The sequence below is a fragment of the Mesoplodon mirus genome, assembly GCF_964341445.2.
Source record: "Mesoplodon mirus genome assembly, chromosome: 2".
NCBI classification, from domain to species: Eukaryota; Metazoa; Chordata; class Mammalia; order Artiodactyla; family Ziphiidae; genus Mesoplodon; species Mesoplodon mirus.
Genome location: NC_138977.1, coordinates 92,825,799 through 92,845,935, shown reverse-complemented (window position 1 = coordinate 92,845,935; position 20,137 = coordinate 92,825,799). Strand labels below are relative to the sequence as shown.

Below are 20,137 nucleotides of genomic sequence, written 5' to 3'. Positions count from 1 at the left end.
AAGACTGTCATTATACAATGAAAAAGGGATTGGTTCATCAAGAGGATATAACAATTGCAGATATATATGCACCCAACATTGGAGCACCTAAAAATATTAAGCAAATACGAACAGATCTTAAGGGAGAAATTGACAACAATTAAGTAACAGTGGGGGACCTCAGTACCCCCACTTTCAGCAATGGATAGGTCATCTAGAAGAATGAAGGAAAACATTCCTGGACGTGAAATATACCTTAGACCAAATAGACCTAACACATATACAGAACATTCCACCCAACAGCAGCAGAATACGTATTCTCAAGTGTACATGGAAACTCTCCAGGACAGATCATATGTTAGGTCACAAAACAAGCCTTAGCAAACATAAGAAGATTGGTATCGTACCACCTATCTTTTCCATACAATGGTGTTAAACTTGAAATCAATAAGAGGAAAATTGAAAAATTAACAAGTGTGTGGAAATTAAATAACACACTCCTAAACAGCCAATCAGTTAAAGAAATCAAAAGGGAAATTTAAAAATACCTTGAAACAAACAAAAATGGAAATATAACATAGCAAAACAGATGGTATGCGGCAAAAGCAGTTTAAGAGGGAATTTCATAGCAATAAATGTCTAGATTCGGGGGTGGGGGGAAGATCACAAATAAGCAACCTAACTATACCTCAAGGAACTAGAAGGGAAAAGCCTGGGACCAGATGGCTTCACAGGAAAATACTCCAAAACATTTAAAGCAGTTAGCAGAAGGAAGGAAATAACAAAGATTAGCACAGAAATAAATGAAAGAGCAGGAAAACAATATAAAAGATAAATGAAACTAATGGCTGTTTTTTGTCTTTTTTTTTTTTTTTTTTGAGAAGATAACATTGACAAATCTTTACCTGGACTAAGGAAAAAAGAAGACTCAAAATCAGAAACAGATGTAGAGAACAAACGTATGGACACCAAGGGGGGAAAGTGGCAGGGGGTGGTGGTGGGATGAATTGGGAGATTGGGACTGACATATATACACCAATATGTATAAAATAGATAACTAATAAAAGCCTGCTGTATAAAAAAAATTTTTTTTAAATCAGAAATGAAAGAGGAGACATTACAACTGACACAACAGAAATACAAAGGAAAATACGAGACTACTATGAACAATCATGCCAACAAATTGCTTAATCTAGAAGAAATGGATAAATTCCTAGGAACATACAACCTACCAAGACTGAATCATGAAGAAGTAGAAAATTTGAACAGACCAATAATGGATAAGGAGATTGAAACAGTAACCAAAAGCCTTGCAGCAAAGAAGAGCCAGGACCAGTTGGTTTCACTGGTGAAACGTTCTACCAAACATTTAAAGAATACTTAACACCAATCCTTCCAAAAAATTGAAGAAGAAGAAACACTTGATACCAAAGCCAGATTAGCATACTACAAGAAAAGAAAACTGCAGGCCAAAATCCTTGAGGAATATAGGTGCAAAAATTATCAACAAACCCTACCAGTAAACTGAATTCAGCAGCACATTAAAAGAATCAGACACCATGATCAAGTTAGATTTATCCCTGGGATGCAGGGATGGTTCCGTATACACAAATCAATAAATGTGTACACCACATTACTAGAACGAAAGATAAAAAAACATATCAATTATTACTGAATAGATATTTTCTGCATATGTAATCTGTGAACAGAGGTAGTTTTTTGCTTCTTCCTTCCATATTTGGATGACTTCTTTTTTTCTTGCCTAATTGCTTTAGCTAGGACTTTGAGCACAATGTTGAATATAAGTGATGTGAGTAGGCATCCTTGATTTGTCCATAATCTTGGAAAAGCTTTCAGTTTTCATTGTTGAGTATGATGTTAGCTGTGACCATTTCATATATGGCTTTTATTATGTTGAGGTGGTTTACTTCTGTTTCTAGTTTAGTGTTTTTATTATGAAAGAGTGTTTAATTTTGTCAGATGCTTTTTCTTCATCAATTGAGGTGATATTTCCTTCCCCTTCATTCTGTTAATGTAGTATATGACACTGATTGATTTTCTTGTTTTGAATCATCCTTGCATTCCACCTGATCATGGTATATAATCTATTTAATGTGCTATTGAATTTGGCTTGTTAGTATTTTGTTGAGGATTTTTGCATCATTGTTCATCAGGAATATAGTCTGTAGTTTTCTTGTGTCTTTTTCTGGTTTTTCTATCAGGATAATGCTGGCATCATGAAATGAGTTGGAAATATTCCCTCCTATTTAATTATTTGGAAGAGTTCGAGGAGGATTGGTGTTAATTCTTCTTTAAATGTTTTGGAGAATTCTCCCATGAAGCCATCTGGTCCCAGACTTTTCTTTGTTGGGATCTTTTATTTCTTGATTAATTGACTTTAAATTATTCTCTTGATTCTTCTAAGATGAGGATTTAATTCACTTATGCTGTTATTAATCTCTCATATCTCTTCATCCCAAAGTTTGAAACATTGTAATTAGTTCTTTTATTAGTATCTTTGCAACTGTAAATAAAATGTTTCTTAGACATTATATTTTAAATCCCTACTGTGTAAGATAAGGATAGTAGGGCCTTTATCCATTTCTCCATCTTGTCTTTTCTACTCCTTCACTTCCATTTTACCTTTTCTTTTGTGTTTGACCAGGTTGATCACATAACATTTACGTTCTGTTATGTAATGAGATTTAAGACATTCAGTCTTTTCGGTAGGTTGATTCTAAAAGCTGAACAAAATAAATTACAGTTAATCATTGAGCTATTTATTTTCCATGGGTACAAAGTTATAATAATGGAACTCATAAAATATGTGATATCAAGGTAAGGTTGGTTATCTTTACTTACAGCTCATAAGTTTTTTTCACAGTCATGCCACTAGTTTGCCTTATATTCTGACTTTATATTCTGATTAGTTTGCTTAATATTGTTCATCTTTCCCCCCTGCAGTCTGTAATTGCCTTTTTCTCCTTGGTCAAAATGTTTCCTGCTTGAATCACAATATCTGTTATTTGTTGGATGGAATCCCTGGTTTTCCTGGAGACATCCCTTTTAGAGTTGTCCTACTTTCTCCTTCAGTCTTCATGGGTTGGAAGCCTGCTGTATTTCTGTCATTCTGAGATACTCCTTCACTGCATTTCTGGGTAAGACTTACTGTTTCTTAGATATCACATCTTTGTCCTTTATGGCATTCTCCTTTTTGCTGGAGTATATTCTAAATTAACTTCAGTATACAGGGTACTTACGATGTAAACGTTCTTGCATGCCTGAACATGGCTTTTTCGCCTCGTTCATAATTGCTTGATAGTTTGTCTGGGTGTAGAAATTTAGATTCAGATTAAATTCCTTTAGAATTTATGGGTTTTGCTCTGTTGTGTTTAGACCAAGATGGTAGGAAGTCTGGTGCTACTCTTGAGTCTTGTTATTTTTTAATGACCCTTTCCCCTTGTCTTTGGAAGCTTTAGTATCTTACCTTTGTCTTTGTAGTTCTGGAATTTTATAGTTACATGTCTAGGTATGAGTTGTTCTTATTATTCTATCTGAACTCTCTGGGGTAGGTAGGCCCTTTCAGTTGAAAGGCAGATGTCTCCCTCCAGGTATGGGAAATGTTCTCCATTATTTTTTTGGTAATAGTTTTTGGTTTTCTATGTTCTCCCACTTTGGAATGCTCACCAGCAGAATTTTGGCTTTCTGGTTTGATCCTTATGTCTTTTATCTCTTCTCATGTTTTCTGTCATTGCCTTTTTATTCTATATTCTGACAGATTTCTTCAACTATATGTTCCTACTTTTCTGTGAATGTCTGTAACCAGATTGTAAGTATTCCAGTAGCTTTGCTTACTTTTTGTTCATATCATTTCAAGAGGCAAAATGGTATAGTAGTTAAAAGCATATACAATGGAACTAGACTGCCAGACTGTGTGAGTTAAGATCCCAGCTCCACCACTTAATAACCATGTGACCTTGGGTAAGTTATTTAACCTCTCTGTGCTCAGTTTCTGAACTATAAAATGAGGATAATAACTACTTTGTGGGCAAAGGAGTTCATATTTGTAAAGCATTTACAACAGTTCTTGGTGTAGTAAAATCTGTGTCATTGTTTGTTAAATATGTAGCATTCTGTTTTTGTTGTATTGAATGCAGTGTCTTTAGGAGTGTCTTAAAGATATTTTGTTTTTTATCCTTTTCTTCTGTACCCTGAATAATGTATGAGTCTTCTGGGGTTAGTTGATCTACTTATTTATTTTGGTCTTTTTCTAGCTGCGGTTTTTCCTCATATGACTAGAAATTATTATTGTTGATTCATGTATATTGCTACAGGATTATCTTGATTATTTTAGGTAGCTACGGTGGGTTTTTTTTCTCGTTGTATAGGTGGATTTTTTTTCCAATTGCCATCTCTGTTTGAAAAGACTGGTTGGTAATTCTTTGTACATAGATGGAGTGTCTTGTCTGCTGGCAAGTTTAGGTTTAGAGCCTAAGAGCAGGGAACCTATGGCTGTTTTCAGGAGCTTTCTGGTTGTCATATTGACATGAGCTCTGTGGACACTAACATCCATATAGTTTCTTTCTGAGCAGTTTGCTAAATTTCTGCTGGATTTCTTTAGAAAAGAGTGGTGCAGTTTGGGGCCTAGGGGTGATGCTGGGCCTTGCTTAGCCAGGGAAGGGATACAGAGAAAGGAGAACAGGTAAAGCTTTTTCCTAGGTCACTTGTATTCAGCCTCTGTACCTGCTAACTCTAGAGCCTAGAGTCTTAGGACAATTGACTCAGAACTCCACTGTAGTCCCTTTATGTGTGAGTTTTGCATGTGCTTAACCTGTTAATGCACTTGGATCTGCTTTCTTCTCTCCAGAAATCTACTGTATCATTTCATCTCTTCATAACTTCCTTCTCCATTGTTTTATAGATCTTACTTTTTGTTCTTCTGTGCTGTCTTAGCAGTAGGCTTTCCAAAGGGAAGAGAGGCAAAACTGAGTGTTTGTCATCATTATCTCTTTCATTCTCCAGGTTTTCTTGAAAGGAAGGAAGGGAGGGAGGGAAGAGAAGGAAAGAAATTGTCACTTCACCCCTAAGTAATTCTATGTTTCTTTAAAAAATAAGGATATTTTCTTACATAAACTCAATATCATTACTACATCTAGCCAAATTAACCATAATTTCTTAATATCATATAATGCGTAGTCCTTATTCAGATTTTTTCAATTGTTTCAAAAATACTTTTTGATATTGTCTGAATCAGGATTCAAATGAGGTATTAACAATTTGTTGTAATGTTTCTTGAGTTCTTTTTTTTGCGGTACGTGGGCCTCTCACCATTGTGGCCTCTCCCGTCGCGGAGCACAGGCTCTGGACGCGCAGGCCCAGCAGCCATGGCACACGGACCCAGCCGCTCTGCGGCACGCGGGATCCTCCCAGACCGGGGCACGAACCCATGTCCCCTGCATCGGCAGGCGGACTCCCAACCACTGCACCACCAGGGAGGCCCTTGAGTCCTTTTTTTTTAAGAATACAATTTATTTGGAAGAAGAGTGATATCAGTTTGTAGATCACCTTTGATAGAAAATGTTTGCCACAGGGTATTACACAGTAATGCTCCAATTTCTTAACAATGAAAAATCTTCCTCAAATAACACATACTTTGTTGTAATGGAAAACATATACAACAGTATACAGATAAGAATGATCTACTGATCACCCAGCTTTAATAACTATCAACTCAGAACCTGTCTTGTTTCGTCCATGCCCTCACCCATGTACCCTCTCCTAAAGCTATTTGAAGCATATTCCACATATAATTCATTGTAACTATTTCTAAATGTAAATGTAAATATTTCTGAAACTAAAGGCTCTGAGTCTTTTTAAAATTTAGGACAGTTGACAACCCCCCACCCCCTTTTCCCTTTTTTCCCTCCATGTTGAAGAAACTAGGTCAGTTGTTCTGTATAATATTTCACATTCTAGATTTATCTGATTGCTTCTTCCTGATGTCATTTTACTTATTCCTTTTCTGTATTTAAAATGAAAGTTTGATCTAAAGCACTGTTTCTCAACCTTTTTTTTCTTTTTTCTTTTACTCCTTTAAAGGCCCTTTTTAGACATTTTTTTTTCCTTTATTGTCTGCTCTCTGAAACCCAAGAATAGATATAGCACTGTGCTTTGGAGGGCAAGAAACCATTTTAATATACTACTGTTGAAGATATTTTTCACCCCTGGGTATGACATTGCTACTGTTAAGAATATACGATATAAAGGTTTGATAGATTCCAGCATGACTCTTTTACACAAGAACATTTTATAAGTAGTACTATGTAATACATATTTCATTACATTGGGAGGTACATAATGTCTGTCTCACTTTTGGAGATGGTAAGGTTGATCAGTTGCACTCATTTGGTGACAGCATGATCTGTTGTGCAATTCACTATCACTTTTTCTCCTCATGGCTTTAAAATCCATTGATGATTGTTGCCCATCTATTTATGTAATTTCTTTTTGTTCTTATTAGCTAAAATTCTTTGAAGGACTACCCCTCACCAATTAGGTCTCTTTGGTTACCTTCAAATATAGTTTGATAAGACAGACAAGAAAAATGCTTTATCAATTACCTTTTACTTACCAATTTTTGATTAACCCTTAGCATACCATCAGTATCCATTGGATTTAATTCTAGACTTTTTGATTTTTTAAGCATTCCAACTATTTATAAGAACTAGTATTTCATGATTATTATTCTTTGAGGTCTCCTAAAGAACAAAACAAAATGTACTTTAAAAAATTGAATAAATCTCTATCTTTCATTAATTATATTCTCTTACCTTTAAACATTGTGTGTTTCAACATTTTAAGATTTCTTTTATCATGACTCACCAGTTATTGCTATCTTTCCTTAAAAGATAACATGAAAATAGAAGAATAATGGAATCGTGTAGAAGGGTGATAGAATATGGAAAAGTTTGTCACTATTGCATCATTTTTTTCAGTCTGATTTTTGTATTGCCCAAGTTATTGCACCATCTTTCAAGAAGTTATTAAAGAAGCCTGGAGACACTATTTTTGTAGGCTGCTTTTAGTTTTCATTGAACACAGTTGAGAATTCAGAAACTTTCATTTCTGCCCGTAATGGCAAAGAGAAGAAAAATCACAGCAGAAGATGTTTCACATCTCTTTGACAAATCAGCTGCTGAGTGCAAAGAGAAATTGCAGCACTCCAGGCTCTACACTTGCATTATCCAATAGAAATATAATGTGAACCACAAATGAAGCCACATGCATTATTTAAAATTTACCTTAAAAAAGTAAGCAAAGAAAATGGTGTCATTGAGTCTGAAGTCAGGGAGCCAGATTCCTCCAGCTTCGTTTTTCTTTCTCAAGATTGCTTTGGCTATTTGGGGTCTTTTGTGTCTCCATAAAAATTTAAAGATTTTTTTTGTTCTAGTTCTGTGAAAAATTGCTGATTTGATAGGGATTGCATTGAATCTGTAGACTGCCTTGGGTAGTATAGTCATTTTGAAAATGTTGATTCTTCCAATCCAAGAACATGGTATTTATTTCCATCTGTTTGAGTCGTCTTTGATTTCTTTCATCAGTGTCTTATACTTTTCAGAGTACAGGTCTTTTGTCTCCTTAGGTAGGTTTATTTGTAGGTATTTTATTCTTTTTGGTGTGATGGTAAATGGGATTGTTTCTTGAATTTCTCTTTCTGATCTTTCGTTGTTAGTGTATAGAAATACAACAGATTTCTATGTATTAATTTTGTAACCTGCAGCTTTACCAAATTCATTGATGAGCTCTAGTAGTCTTTTTTGTAGCATCTTCAGGATTTTCTATGTACAGTATCATGTCATCTGCAAACAGTGACAGTTTAACTTCTTCTTTTCCAGTTTGGATTCCTTCTATTTCTTCTTCTCTGATTGCCATAGCTAGGACTTCCAAAACTATGTTGAATAAAAGTGGCAAGAGGGGACATCATCCTTGTCTTGTTTCTGATCTTAGAGGGAATGCTTTTAACCATTGGGTATCATGTTAGCTGTAGGTTTGTCGTATATGGCCTTTATTATGTTGAGGCATGTTCCCCCTGTGCCCACTTTCTGGAGAGTTTTTGTCATAAATGGGTGTTGAACTTTGTCAAAAGCTTTTCCTGCATCTAGTGAGATTATATGGTGTTTTTTTTTTTTTGCGGTACGCAGGCCTCTCACTGTTGTGGCCTCTCCCGTTGCGGAGCACAGGCTCTGGACGCGCAGGCTCAGCGGCCATGGCTCACGGGCCCAGCCGCTCTGCGGCATGTGGGATCTTCCTGGATGGGGGCACAAACCCATGTCCCCTGCATCGGCAGGCAGACTCTCAACCACTGCGCCACCAGGGAAGCCCCTGATCATATGGTTTTTGTTCTTCAGTTTGTTGATGTGGTGTATCACATTGATTGATTTGTGCATACAGAAAAATCCTTGCTTCCCTGGGATAAATCCCACTTGATCATGGTGTATGATCCTTTTAATGTATTGCTGGATTCAGATTGCTCGTACTTTGTTGAGGATTCTTGCATCTATGTCCATCAGTGATATTGGCCTGTAATTTCCTTTTTTTGTGGTGTCTTTGTCTGGTTTTGGTATCAGGGTGATGGTGGCCTCATAGAGTGTGAAAGTTTTCCTTCCTCTGCAGTTTTTTTGGAACAGTTTCAGAAGGATAGGTGTTAGCTCTTCTGTAAATGTTTGATAGAATTCACCCGTGAAGCCATCTGGTCCTGGACTTTTGTTTGTTGGGAGTTTTTACTCACAGTTTCAACTTCAATACTTGTGATTGGTCTGTCCATTTTTTCTGTTTCTTCCTGGTTCAGTCTTGGGAGATCGTACCTTCTAAGAATTTGTCATTTCTTCCAGGTTGTTTGTTTTATTGGCATACAGTTGCTTGTAGTAGTCTCTTATGATTCTTCTTATTTCTGTAGTGTCAGGTGTAACTTCTCCTTTTTCATTTCTAATTTTATTGATTTCAGTCCTCTCCCTTTTATTTCTTAATGAGTCTAGCCAAAGGTTTATCAATTTTGTTTATCTTTTCAAAGAATCAGCTTTTAGTTTCATTGATCTTTGCTATTGTTATCTTTGTCTCTGTTTCATTTATTTCTGCTCTGGTCTGTATGATTTCTTTCCTTCTACTAACTTTAGGTTTTGTTTGTTCTTTCTCTCTTTGCTTTAGATGTAAAGTTAGGTTGTTTATTTGAGACTTTTCTTGTTTCCTGGGGTAAGGTTGTATTGCTATAAACCTCCCTCTTAGAACTGCTTTTGCTGCATTGCATAGGTTTTGGATAATTGTGCTTTCATTTTCATTTGTCTCTAGCTATTTTTTGATTTCCTTTTTGATTTCTTCAGTAATCCATTGATTGTTTAGTAGCATATTGTTTAGTAGCCTCCACGTGTTTGTGTTTTTTTACAGTTTATACTACAAAGCCATAGTCATCAAAACAGTATGGTACTGGCACAAAAATAGAAATATAGATCAATGGAACAGGATAGAAAGCCCAGAAATAAACCCATGGACCTCTGGTCAATTAATCTCTCACAGAGAAGGCAAGACTATACAATGGAGGAAAGACAAGTCTCTTCAATAAATGGTGCTATGAAAACTGGACAGCTACATGTAAAAAAAATGAAATTAGAACATTCTCTAATACCATACACAAAAATAAACTCAAAATGGATTAAAGACCTAAATGTGAGACTGGACACTATAAAACTCTTAGAGGAAAACATAGGCAGAACACTCTCTGACATAAATCACAGCAATATCTTTTTCAGTCCATCTCCCAGAGTAATGGAAATAAAAACAAACAAATGGGACCTAATTAAACTCAAAAGCTTTTGCACCACGAAGAAAACCATAAACAAAACGAAAAGATAACCTACAGAATGGGAGAAAATATTTGCAAATAGTGTGACTGACAAGGGATTAGTTTCCAAAGTTTACAAACAGGTTTTGCAGCTCAGTATCAAAAAAAAAACAATGCAATCAAAAACTGGGCAGAAGACCTAAATAGACATTTCTCCATAGAAGACATACAGACGACCAGGAGGCACATGAAAAGATGTTCAACATTGTTAATGCACATCCAAACTACAATGAGATACCATCTCACACCAGTCAAAATGGCTATCATCAAAAAATTCACAAACAGAAAATGCTGGAGAGTGTGTGGAGAGAAGGGAACCCTCCTACACTGTTGGTGGCAATGTAAATTGGTGCGGTCACTATGGAGGACAGTATGGCGGTTCCTTAAGAAACTAAAAATAGAGCTACCATATGATCATGCAATCCCACTCCTGGGCATAATACCTGGAGGAGAACATGGTCTGAAAGGATACATGTACCCCAATGTTCATTGCAATGCTGTTTACAATAGCCAAGACATGGAAGCAACCTAAGTGTCCATCAACAGATGAATGGATAAAGAAGAAGTGGTATATATATATAATGGAATATTACTCAGCCATTAAAAAGAATGAAATAATGACATTTGCAGCAACATGGATGGACCTAGAGATTGTTGTACTGAGTGAAGTAAGTCAGAGAAAGAAAAATATTGTGTGATATTGTTTATATGTGGAATCTAAGAAAAAATTATACAAATGAACTTACTTACAAAATAGGAACAGACTCACAGACTTAGAGAATGAACTTATGGTTACCAGGGGGGAAGTAGAGGGGAGAGGGATAGTTGGGGAATTTGGAATTGACATGTACACACTGCTATATTTAAAATGGATAACCAACAAGGACCTACTGTGTAGCACAAGGAACTCTGCTCAATATTCTGTAACAACCTAATTGGGAAAAAAAATTGAAAAAGAATAGATACGTATATATGTATAACTGAATCACTTTGTTGTACACCTGAAACTAACGCAACATTGTTAATCAACTATACTCCAATATAAAATAAAAAGTAAAAAAAAAAAAAAAAGAAAACGGTGTCATTGAGGAAAGCAAGAAATTCCTTTTAGGAATTCACACTCTGGGGGACAAACTTTGATGGATTGCTTCTGTCTCTTCTTTGGCTCCAGTCAGATAAATTCTTCTCCCTTCCTCATCTCCTCTGCATTCACCCCAAAGAGGCCATGTTTCTCATGGCTCTGCGTAACTGGGTAACGTACTACCTTGGGTTTGCTTTGTCTCCTTATATGTCTTTCTTCCCTTTCACTTATTCATATCCAGGCATTGAACCCTCCCTTTCCAAAGTGTCAGTTCGTCCCTATGCCTCAGGCTCTCTTTTTGAGGTGTAACAGTGGCTTCCAAATTTCTTTGACCACAGCCTATAGTAAGAAATATGTTTTATGTTGTGACCCAGTACCCACACACTCAATAAACACATACCTGAAACAACAGTTTCAGGAAATATCCTAACCATTACTAGGTGTCCTGTACTTTGACTTTTTTTTCTATTTCATTTCATTTTTAAAAATGCTTGTTATAACCCCTGTATTGCTGGACCAAAGTGTAGGAACATTTATAATTTTGTTAATATATTGATATATTGTCCTCCATAAGTCAGCACCTATTTCTACTCCCACCAGCAGTGCATGAGAGTAATGCCAAAACTGATATTATAAATGCTTTGAAAATTCTGCCTTTAGAGTATGTGACTCATCAATGTCCTCAAACTTGTTCCACTCCTGTCTTGCCTGGGGATAGAGTATCTTGTGCATTAACTCAGCTCCTTTTTCAGTGGTAGTGGGAGAGCAAAAAAGAAGCCTGTGGGTTAGTTGAACACTTTAGGATTCCATCCTGATTTATTTATAATGTTTTGATTGTATCTCTTTGGATAGCTTTTTTGTGGTTGTTCTAGGTACTTTATGTATAGGTAACTTATTACAGCCTACTGGTTAACTCCCTTTACCCACCCCCTCCATTTCTAATGTGATTGCCTTTTATATTTTCTCTCTATATATTGAGAACCGTATCACACAGGGTTAATAATTTTTGTTTAAATCATCAAAAATAATATAGAAGACTTAGGAGAAGAAAAAGGCTATTGTATCTACGCATATTCTTCCTCTTTCCAGTTTTTCCCTCCTGATTTTCCAGTATTCCTTCTTTTATCATTTCCTTCCTGTTGAGAAGAACTTCCTATAGTCATTCCTTTTTTTAGGGCACGTCTACTGATGACAAATTCTCTTGGTTTTCTGTCATTTGTGGATATTTTAATCTCCCTCTCTTTCCTGAAGGATATTTTGTCTGGATATAGAATTCTGGGTTGGCAGTTCCTTTCTTTCAATACTTGAAGAATGCTTCTGGGCATCAAAAATATGAATAGAAATTGAAATTCAGAATGTTTATTATGACCATAATGGTCTAAGTGTTAACAGAAAAACTTTTTTTGGAATTATAATTACTACGAGTATAACATAAATGTATTATTGATTTTATTATTAAACAATTACTAAATGTAAATGTATCTTTTCAGAGGGGACTTTTCTTTTCATGGAATTTATGTATCCATAGATGAATATTATGTATATGTTAGAATGAGACTGGTTTCCGTGGAAATTAATAGTAAAAAGATGTTGGGTCACTAATAAGTGTGAAGTTTACAAAACACTTATGCTTTTGTTAAGCATATCATTTATAGTAGGATTTACAGTATATTCCTGCTAAACTAATCTATATGTAGTATGTCCATATAGGAATGAAAAACAAGCAGAGAAATCGGTGGAATGTGACAGTGTAAAGACTTGTCCCAGTTTTTAAAAAAAATATGGATTTACTGTGTGCAGTATTCTTTTCATAAAAGTTAATAAAAATGTTTCTCCATAAATGTTCAAGAAAATATAAAACACTAACTTAACTTTGGTGTGTGTTACGTTTACTTGAAGATATGATGTTAACTGAAGTAAGGGGTCTTTTCATCTCTTTGAAATCATGTAAAATATCTTCATGTCACAGACACAAGACACAGGTGATTGATAGAATGTACTAATTTCTTTCTCATTTCTCTGAGAATGGTGAAAGTACAGATCCTGAATTCTAATTTAAGATGCTTTCCAGATCTTGAGTTCTAAATAATTCTATATAAATTATGTAAGGAGTGTGGCCACAAGCTTTTAACCCGGATGAACTAAGTTCTAGCTGTCTTCAATATTTATCATCACTGTTTTCATTGGATTCTCTCTCAGGTGAGCTTCTTAATCAGAAGGTTTTTTTAATTCTCACATCCTGAAGTTTTAACAGTGCATTGGGGCCAGGCCAGAATATCTGCTTTTTAATGTCATGTATTGTTCTTAACAGAGGTGTATGGGACAGGGAAAAACAAGACCACCTTGGATATATGGTACTTCTATTAGAGGATACTCCCTTGATATCAATATTTAAAATTATTCCTTTGGTGTTCTGGATGTTTCTACAGGGAAATACATTGTAGTGAATTTTAGATGTGTAAGAGATACATCTTTCTCTTGTGAACTGGAAGAAGGAAGATATAAAATACACTGTAGGAAAGGAGAAAGCAGTATGATGCTCTGACCTTGATATTAGTTCTAGTAGCTGGTTGGTAATTATAGACATGAGGGATTTGGAAACTGATTCCCTAAAACCATCTGGTCCCTAGTGTGAAGACTGCTGGATTAAGGTATAATCTTTCTTCGCTAGATTATAGTCTTGAATCCTCTACTGTGTAATATTCATCTGCTTTTTATCTTTATAACTGTTTTGAGTCCCTTAAGGACCTTCATCATTGTGGGCTGATTACTGGTACTTTGCTGTGCTATCTTTTCTCTTTTTCATTCTTCACGAGTGTGTTCCTCAGTGGAACAGATTTTTTTTTTTTAATTGTTATACTTGACATACAACATTAGTTTCAGGTATACAACATGGTGATGAGATATTTTTATACATTACGAAATAATCAGAACAAGTCCACTTACCTTCTGTCACTATACAAAGTTGTTACTGTATTACTGACTGTATTCCCATTACATTCCCTTGACTTAGTTTATAGCTGGAAGTTTTATACCACTTAATCCCCTTCACCTGTTTCATCCATCGTTCTCTTCTCCCAGCAGTTTGTGCTCTCTATCTGAGTCTTTTTCTGTTCTGTTTCATTTGTTTATTCTTCTTGTTTTTTGGATTCCTCATATGAGTGAAATAATTCAGTATTGGTATTATTATTATTATTATTTTTAACATCTTTATTGCAGTATAATTGCTCCACAATGGTACGTTACTTTCTGCCCCATAACAAAGTGAATCAGCTATACATATACATATATCCCCACATCTCCTCCCTCCTGCGTCTCGCTCCCACCCTCCCCATCCCACCCCTCTAGGTGGTCACAAAGCATCGAGCTGATCTCCCTGTGCTATGTGCTGCTTCCCACTAACTATCTATTTTGGTAGTGTATACATGTCCATGCCACTCTCTCACTTCGTCCTAGCTTACCCTTTCCACTCCCTGTGTCCTCAAGTCCATTCTCTACATCTGCGTCTTTATTCTTGTCCTGCCCCTAGGTTCTTCATAACCATTTTTTTTTTCTTTTTGTCTGACTTACTTCACTTAGCATGATATCCTCAAGGTCCATCCACGTTGTTGTAAATGGCAGGATTTAATTCTTTTTTATGGTAGAGTATGATTCGTGTGTGTGTGTGTGTGTGTGTGTTTTGTGTATATACCACATCTTTGTTATCTGTTTATCTATTGAAGGACACTTAGGTTGCTTCTGTATCTTGGGTATTGTAAATAATGCTGCAGTGAACATAGGGATACATACATCTTTTCAAATTAGTGTTTTTGTTTTCTTTGGATAGATACCCAGAAGTGGAATTGCTGGATCATATTGTAGTTCTATTTTCAGTTTTTGGAGGAACCTCTATACTGTTTTCCATAATGGCTGCACCAATTTACATTCCCACCAACAGTGCATGAGGGTTCCCTTTTTTTTTTTGCGGTACGCGGGCCTCTCACTGTTGTGGCCTCTCCCGTTGCGGAGCACAGGCTCTGGATGTGCAGGTTCAACGGCCATGGCTCACGGGCCCAGCCGCTCCGTGGCATGTGGGATCCTCCTGGACCGGGGCACGAACCCATGTCCCCTGCATCGGCAGGCGCACTCTCAACCACTGCGCCACCAGGGAAGCCCGAGGGTTCCCTTTTTTAGTGGAGCAGTTTTTTATTCTTCCTCTTCCTCCTTTAACATGTATATATATGTTTTATTCACAGTCCACTCCCCTCAGGTTTCAATTTTCCTCTGTGCATCAGATTTTGTCTGTATGGTTGTTGATTCTTCATTCATTCAAAAAACTTAGGATATATTACAAAAACATAATTGCCAATTGTATTTCAATGACTAAAACTCCATAAGGGCAGGAATTTGGTGTGTTTTTCCCCTAATCATTGGGTATGTTAGAACCTATCATAGCAAGTGAATGAATGAGCACAAAACAAAATTTCCACCTCTTTCCCTAACAGAGAAATAACCAAAGTAATGTTGTAAAGTCTTTTGTTTTTGTTAATTAATCTTTAAAATAGTACTTCTCTGATTTAACGGTAATTAAATGCTTTTAATATTGTGGTAAGAAGTATCATTAACATTTCTGATAATTTTAATTGTTAATAAAAATTAATGACCATGATTGGGCTATTTCATAAAACTATACTGGAAATAAAGGCTTATAAAAGCACCTACCTCATAGGGATGTTGTGAGGATTGAATTAGTTAATACATGTAAAGCACTTAGAACTGGACTTCACACATAGTAAAATGCTTGGCAACTATTAATTTGTAACTGAGAATGGTGCTGAAACTGACTTCTTCCCCATCATTTTGCAGGAGGGCCCCTGATGGTCAGTTGATCAATTCATCCATTCATAGGGAGGCTGGCAGTTTTCCCTCAGGCCTTTGCAAAAGCCCCCTGAAAGGATCATCCTCCACAGGACTTTGACTCACCTTCCTTCCCAGGGGTCAACCTCTAAGACCCTTGAGGCTAGGGGACTGGGAAGAACTTCAGAATGGCTAATATATTGCAGTCAAGTGGTGAGAGTTTAAAATGGTCTCTGCCTGTTAGCCCTGTGTGACTGAGTGACGCAGGGCAAATTGCTTCACTTCTTACTTTCCTCCCTTGTGCATCTCATCTCAGAGAATGACCTTCTCATCCCTTTTCTTAACTCTGAGCAGCCATACTAGATTTCTTTTACTTGCACACAAATGCTATATCCTCTCCTACATCTGGCCCTTTGAACATGCCATTCCCTTCTAATGAAACATGTTCTTTCTCTCCCCTCCCCTCTTGCTTTATTTGGTCAGACCCTACTCATGCTTGCATTAATTGCCTCTTTTTTAGGAAACCTTTCCTAACCAGTTCACACTAGCCTGGTTTGTATCTCTGCCGTGCTTTCCCTTCACACCATCATGATTCTTAAAGCCTTTCATCCCATTTGGAGTTGGCCTACAGACTGAGCTCCCGGAGGAATTGATGGAATCTGACATGTTCATTGCTGCATCCCCTATTCCTGGCACATAGGAAGCCCCAATTAATGCTGTATATGTGGATGGGAAAAAATACTGGCGGTATTGTTACTTAGAATTTGGTTAACATTATTTCCACAGCTGCCCTTGTTTTACAGATTTTGTTTTTTGTTTTTTGTTTTTCCTGTAAAGCTGCTGAAACTTAGAAGCTGATTTTGTCACAGTGTAAGATGCCTTTGGAAAATTCTGCATTCCTCTTAGATGAATCTTTACAACTTGGTGAGTTTCACTAGATATATTCAGTCTTCATTTTGAGCTCAGAAGTATGCCTTCTCTTTTTCTTTGTTCTCTTTTCCCTTTCCTTTTCCTTTTCCTTTTCCTCCCCTCCCCTCCCCTCTCCTCCCCTTCCCTTCCCTTCCTTCCTTCCTTTTCTGTCATAATTATTGGGTACAGTGAGGTTTCCAGTCTCCTGGCAAGGCACATAGGACAGAGTATTATAAAAATACTTAGGACATGATCTGCTACCTTCTTTGATAGTTTTTATTTATCTTTAGATTTTTTATTCTTCAGAGGAATGAAACGTTATTTATTAGTAAGGTAATTGATATCCAGATGTATTTTCTTTCAGCAATTCTTGAAATTTTTCAAAGTTACTACCTGAAAGTAAGAATTATAACTTGTCTTTTTTTGAGAGAAAGGTGATTTGCAAATGACTGAAAAGTAGAATGAGAATTATTTCCTGTCAGGTTTTAGGTTTAGAGATAAAGAAGCAGTTGACTGAGGTACAGAAGGGCCAGTCACCTACTGCATCTCTGCCTTACAAGCAAGTCTCTCCCTCAGGGGTCTGCACACCACCAAATCCAGCTTGCTGCCTGTTGTTGTATGACCCATGAACTAAGAATAGTGTTTACATTTTTAAATGGTTGGGGGAAAAAAATCCTGGAAGCAGAATACTATTTTATGATATGTGAAAATTATATGAAATTCAGATTTTAGTATCTGTGAATAAAGCTTTATTGGAATACAGCCATTCTTATTTTTTACATATTGTGTATGGCTGTTTTCAAGCTATAGTGGCAGAGTTAGGTAGTTGCATCAGAGATGTTAGGGCCCAGAAAGCCAAAAATATTTACTTTGTGACCCTTTACAGAATAAGTTAGCTGACCCCTGCTCTACCTGGGTAGAGAAGTATATATAGATTGAGTGCGAAGTAAGGGGTGAGTGGGGGAAAATTAGAAGGGAGGTAAGAGTTGATACCAGCTCTCAGTGACTGACTTACACTTTTTTCGTGTCCTGGAAAGCATAATCCATATTCTTATTAGACTGACCTGTGTTACTGTTTTAAAATAGAAAATAAGAGAAGTTGATTCTCCTATTACTTTTCTTCTAAAATGAATGGACATTTGTAGAAAGAAAATTAGTATAGTACTTTCAGTTTTTTACCAGGTTTTAGTGTTACCATAATAACTTAAGCAGACTATCCTCTAAATCATGAAGGATTAAAAGGAGCAGGTATCAAGCACACTAAAATAGTAGCTCATAATGCTTTGCTTAGCGATGACCTCACAGGAAACAGCAGTGATAAAAATTAAGCCATAAATGAAAGTTCAACTAAGTTATGTTATTTAGGGTTGGTAAATTTCGTGCCAGCTGCCGTGGTCATACGATTAACCCAAATTAATAGAAAAATCGGTGAAAAATGTGTTAAAGAATAATAAAAAATAAAGTTAAATTCTAGCTAAGCCTTAAAAAGCTATAGCTATTTAAAAATGAACTACAAAAGTGACTTTAACAGTTACTGATCACATGACAGCTAAGACCCCAAATGGGACTAGATACCCCACTATGCTTAGCCCTACATGCAAATAATTATCACAACAAAATTATTCGCCGGAGTACTACTAGCAATAGCTTAAAACTCAAGGGACTTGATGGTGCTTCATTCCCCTCTAGAGGAGTGTGTTCTCTCTATAATCAATAAACCCTGATAAACCTCACCAACATTTGCTAATTCAGTCTATATACCGCCATCTTCAGCAAACTCTAAAAAGGAATAACAGTAAGCATAATTATTATACATAAAAACATTAGGTCAAGGTGTAACTTATGGGATGGGAAAAAATGGGCTACATTTTCTATTTCAAGAACATATTTCTTATACAAAAGTTTTGATGAAACTAAAAACCAAAGGAGAATTTAGTAGTAAATTAAGAATAGAGTGCTTAGTTGAGTCAGGCTGTGAAGCACGCACACTCCGCCCATCACCCTTCTCAAGTATTAATAACTCTTATAACTTCTTAGCAAGTACCAAACATATGAGAGGAGATAAAGTAACAAGGGAAGCATACTGGAAAGTGTGCTTGGATAAATCAAAGTATAGCTTAAACAAAAGCACCTAGTTTACACTCAGAAGATTTCATAGTGTATGGATACTTTGAACTAAATCTAGCCCAAACCTCCCACAAATTCAACTATTATAAGCAGATTAAATAAATCATTCACCCAAGAATTTAAAGTATAGGAGATAGAAATTAAAAACTTTTTGGCAGTATAGAGAAAGTATCGTAAGGGCATGATGCAAGAAGCATTAAAAGTAATAAAAAGTAAAGCTTTCCCCTTTTACCTTTTGTATAATGATTTAACTGAAATTTTTAACAAAGAGAACTTAAGTTAAATACCCCAAAGCCAGACGAGCTACTTATGTACAGTTTATTAGAACGAACTCATCTACATGGCAAACTTGTGAGAAGATTCATAAGTAGAGGTGACAAGCATAACGAGCCTGTTGATAGCTGGTTGTCCAGGAAAAGGATCTTAGTTCAACTTTAAAAACTATTCAAAAAATCATAAATTTTAATGTATTTTTAAATACTAATCTAAAAAGTTGCAGCTTTTTAGAAACAGGATACAACCTTATCTAGAGAGTAAAAATAACACCATGGTTGGCTTAAAAGCAGCCATCAATTAAGGAAGCGTTCAAGTTCAACAACACATTTACCTTAATACCAGCAATAAGTAAGTCAACTCCTAGTTTAATACTGGACTAATCAATTAATAGAAGCAATAATGTTAATATGAGTAACAAGAAATATTTGTCCTTGCATACGCTTATATAAGTAATAGATATCACTGGTAGTTAACAACAAATAAACCTAAGTCAGTGTTAGATTATTTATTAAAATTACTGTTAACCTGACACAGGTATGCACCTAAGGAAAGATTAAAAAGAGTAACAGGAACTCGGCAAATGCAAATCTTGCCTGTTTACAGAAAACATCACCTCTAGCGTAACTAGTATTACAGGCACTGCTTGCCCAGTGACATCTGTCACATGGCCACGGTATCCTGGCCATGCAAAGGTAGCATAATAATTTGTTCTCGAATAAGGACTTGTATGAATGGCCACATGAGGTTTTTACTGTCTTTTACTTTTAATCAGTGAAATTGACAAAATAAGATAAGATATGGAGCTTTAATACCCCCCCCCCAAAAAAAAGGAACTAAACCATCAAGGGATAACAAAACTTTTATATGGGTTAACAGTTTTGATTGGGGTGACCTCGGAGAACAAAAAAGCCTCTGAATGATTAAAACTTAGACCAACTAGTCAAAATATCTTCACTTATTGATCCAAAAAATTGATCAATGGAGCAAGTTATGCTAGGGATAATAGCGCAGTCCTATTCTGGAGTTCATGTCGA

At 36.1% G+C, this 20,137-nt stretch overlaps 1 protein-coding gene across 2 annotated transcripts in view; it reads left to right on the top strand.

Moving 5' to 3' along the window:
* The window catches only part of CLOCK (clock circadian regulator), a 135,839-nt gene that overhangs the window by 22,254 nt on the left and 93,448 nt on the right, over window positions 1–20,137 (top strand). For both annotated transcript variants that reach the window (XM_082606493.1, XM_082606492.1), the window contains exon 3: window positions 16,629–16,715. The gene's annotated coding sequence lies outside the window, so the exon portion shown is untranslated. The remainder of the gene's footprint in view (window positions 1–16,628; window positions 16,716–20,137) is intronic.